The following is a 4,323-nucleotide window of genomic DNA, read 5'->3' on the forward strand; positions in this document are numbered from 1 at the left end:
CGTTTTTACTCTCCTGTCTCTCAACATTACTCTCAATTTGAACATTTCAGCCTGAACGTTTCCAGTAGGTTTCATATTTCTATGTCACTTTTCAAACTTTAAAATATGACATCCACCTTCACAATCAACAGTTGCTTTATCCTGTGAATTCCCCTCTATTAGGACAGTAGGGCCATATTTTGGCTTTCATAGCCTGCAGAGATGGAGAGAACGTGTACCAATCCAGGACAGAGTAGCCCGGAAGGCTTGGGAAAGAATACTAACAAAAAATGTCAAAGAACTTGGCCACACACTTTGTTGTACTTCAAATATGCGAATGGTTTTTTTTGTTTTTGTTTTTTTTGTGATAAAATACTGACTGGCTGTTTTCTAGTCTCACCAAAGAAGATAGCGGGGAGTAATTGGCTTAAATTGCAGAACATCATTTTCGATAGAAAATTTTGTAGTGTGGGTTTTGGCAAGAGGGAAGTCTTGGAGATTGGTAGGGAAGGAGAGAGTGGTGAAGTGGAAAGTGCTTCAGGTGAATAGTGACAAAATAAAAGTGCCAGTTCCTGCTTACCATAAATGTCACCACATGCAAATCATTTAACTTCTGTGGCACAGTTTCCTTATCTCTAAGATGACTTGATGAGCTTCGGATTTCATTGTTTTTAACTATATTGTATAGATTAAGCAGGATCCTTGTTGAAGGACATTTCTCTGCAAGATGTATGGCCAATGATATTTTTCAGTGTAACAAAATACTGTTCAAGGTTATGACTGCTGGGGTGTGAGTTTTGCCTTTTCCTTATTTTGTTTGAGTAAAGTGCATTGGTACATTTTTTTCTTTTCTTTTTCTCTTTAAAATAGAATGTTTGTTATAGAATAGTATCCCTTATGGATATAGGTGCAGAAATCCTCAACAAGGTTTCCAGTGGTGATGACCTCCCCACAAAAACATGCCCCTCCTGAAGGACCTCCTCCACCAGTCCCCGGAAGAGGAGAAGAAGAAGCACAAGAAGAAGCACCTGGTGCAGATCCCCAACTCCTACTTCATGGATGTGAAGTGCCCAGGATGCTACAAAATCACCACTGTCTTTAGCCATGCACAAACAGTAGTTGTGTGTGTTGGCTGTCCTTTGCCAGTCTATGGGAGGAAAAGCAAGGCTTACAGAAGGATGCTCCTTCAGCCGGAAGCAACATTAAAAGCACCCTGAATCATGATGAGTGGGAAACTATCCCAATGAACACATTTTGGATTAAAAAAAATCCTCAACAAAATACTAGCAAGCAGACTCCAAGAGCATATTAAAAAGATAAAACACCATGACCAAGTGGGATTTACCCTGCGAATGCAAGGGTGGCTCAACATCAGAAAATTGATCCATGCAAAACACTACATCAATAGAAGGAAGAAAAATAAACCCATAATCATCTCAATTGCATCAAAGGACATGGCCGAGAAACTGAAAAGACAAACTACAGAATGGGAGAAAGTATTTGCAGATTGTATATCTAATAAGGGTCTGGTGTCTCGAACATCTAAAGCACTCTTACAACTCAACACACAAAGACGAACAACCCAAATAAAAAAATGGACAAAGGATTAGACTAGATGTTTATCCAAAGAAGATATACAAATAGTCAACAAGCATGTGAAAAGATGCTCATCACCTTTAGTCATCATGGAAATGCAAATCAAAACCACAATGAGGCAATGAGGTATCACTTCACACTCACTGGGATGGCTATTACCAAAAAAAAACAAACAAAAAAAACAAACCCAAAAAACAAAAAGAAAATAGTGAACGTTGGTGAGGATGAAGAGAAATTGGAAGTCTCATACATTGCTGGTGGGAATGGAAAATGGCTCAGCCACTGTACAAGACAATTTGGTGGTTTCCCATAAAAGTTAACATAGAATTACCATATGACCCAGCAATTTCAATCCTAGGTTTGTACCAAAGAATTGAAAACAGGTAACAAACAAATACACGAACACTCTCATGTGTATGGGAGTACTGCTTACAATAGCCAAAAGGAAGTGGAAAGGAGCCAAATGTCCATCAATGAATGAATGGACAAATCATGGTATGTGATACAATGGAATATTATTCAAGTCATAAATAAAATGCAGTTGTGATACATGCTATAACATGCAGATGACCCTTGAAAACGCTATGCTCAGTGAAAAGAAACCAGACACAAGAGGTCACATTGTATGATTCCAGTTCTATGAAATGTCCAGAATTTAGATGAAATATCCAGAATAAACCTGTAGAGGGTGAAGGCAGGTTGGTGGTTGTCAGGGGCAGAGGGAGGGAGAAGGAGGAACGGAGAGCATCTGCTTAACATGCATCGGGTTTCCTTTTGGGGCGATAAAAATGGTTAGGAACAAAATAGAGGTGGTTGTTGCACAACATTGTGATCATACCAAATGCTGCTGAATTGTTCACTTTAAAATGGTTAATTTTATGTGATGTGAATTTTACCTCAATAAGAAAAAAGTTTTAAAAATAGAAAGCTTGAATTTGACTTGTTGCCTATCTACATATGTCCTGGAAAAAAAAAGTTTCTGTCTAGTACTTAACTGCTGGCTTATTTTAAAGCAAACATTTAAGGAATGTGGACCTAAATGGGCTCATGGATTACGTGCAGTAGGAAAGTTATTTGGAGACCAACAGAGGGGGATTAGTTTTGGGCCAATTTTCTCATTGTACCTTTCAATCTATGGGCATGCAATGAGAAATATTTTATGACTATTTAGAATCTTAATAAATTGCTGTGAAATTCATGAAGTTAACTTTGTAGGATCAGACCATAGGATGGTCTTTTCTTCAGGTTTTTTTTTTTTTTTTTTTTAAGATTTGTGTGTTCTTTTCACAAAGTTATGCTTTAAAATGTTTGAGCGCTTTCTGAAAAGTGATTTATATGGAGCACATGAACGATTGTTTAAGTACTAAAAAATAGATGCACGCATAAAAATGTACTATTTATAATAGCCCCAAACTGGAAATTACCCTAATGCTCTTTAACAGTAGAATGGATAAATTAACACAATGAAATAATATACCGCAATGGGACTGAATGCACTGCTGCTACACACAATAATATGAATGTATCTCACAAGTAATGTGAAATAATAAAAGCCAGACACGAAAGAGTACATATTGGAGGATTCCATTACAGTTCAAAAATAAGGAAGATTACTCCATGGTGTTAGATCTTAGGGTAATGGTTACCTTTGCAGGGGCTAGTTACTGAAATAGGTCACACGGGGACTTCTGGGGTGTTCTCTCACTTTTTAAAAAAATACTTTATTTCTTTTAAGGTTTTATTTATTTATTTGACACACGGAGAGAGAGCGAGAGAGAGAGCGCAGAAGCACGGGGAGTGGCAGGCAGAGGCAGAGGGAGAAGCAGACTCCCTGCAGAGCAGGGGAGCCCGATGCGGGACTCGATCCCAGGACCCCCGGATCATGGCCTGAGCCGAAGGCAGTCGCTTAACCAACTGAGGCACCCAGACGCCCAAAAATACTTTATTTTTTAGAGCAGTTTTAGGTTCATGGTAGTATTGAGGAGGAGGTACAGAGATGTCCTATATAACCTCTGCTCTTACACATGCATAGCCTCTCCCATTATCCACATTCCCCACCATACTGGTAAACATTTGTTACAATCAATGAACCTACATTGATACATCATAATCATCTGGAGTCCATAGTTTACATTAGAGTTGGCTCTTGGTGTACATTCTATGCCTTTGGATAAATGTGTGATGACATGTACCCATCACGGTAGTATTCTACAGAGTAGTTTCACTGCCCTAAAAATCCTGTGCTTCACCTATTCATCTCTCCCTCCCCACTAAACACTGGCAACCACTGCTCATTTTACTGTCTTCATTGCCTTGCCTTTTCCCGAATGTCATATAGTTGGAATCATACAGAATGTAGCCTTTAGTTGTTCTCTTTTTTGATCTGGATGCTGGTTATGTGAATGTGCTCAGATTGTGGAAATTCATCAAGCTGTGCACCTGATTTGTGCTTTTCTGTATGTATGTGGTGCTTCTATTAAAATATCCAAAAGTGGGACGCCCGGGTGGCTCAGTTGGTTAAGCATCTGCCTTCGGCTCAGGTCATGATCCCAGAGTCCTGGGATCAAGCCCCACGTCGGACTCCTTGCTCAAGGGGGGGAGCGTGCTTCTCCCTCTGCCACTCCCCCTGCTTGTGCTGTCTCTGTCTCTCTCTTTCCAATAAATAAATAAATAAAATCTTTAAAAAAATATATATCCAAAAGTGAACAAACGAGCAGACAACACCACAATCCCTCAAGCTCACAAACC

General features: G+C 39.3%; 1 pseudogene; it reads left to right on the forward strand.

Annotated features, from left to right (window-relative positions):
* The first annotated feature begins 927 nt into the window (after window positions 1–927).
* LOC115938719 (small ribosomal subunit protein eS27 pseudogene) lies at window positions 928–1,231 on the forward strand (annotated as a pseudogene).
* The last annotated feature ends 3,092 nt before the right edge of the window (window positions 1,232–4,323 follow it).

The sequence above is a fragment of the Leptonychotes weddellii genome, chromosome X (genome assembly GCF_054177405.1).
Source record: "Leptonychotes weddellii isolate Sample4059 chromosome X, ASM5417740v2, whole genome shotgun sequence".
NCBI classification, from domain to species: domain Eukaryota; kingdom Metazoa; phylum Chordata; class Mammalia; order Carnivora; family Phocidae; genus Leptonychotes; species Leptonychotes weddellii.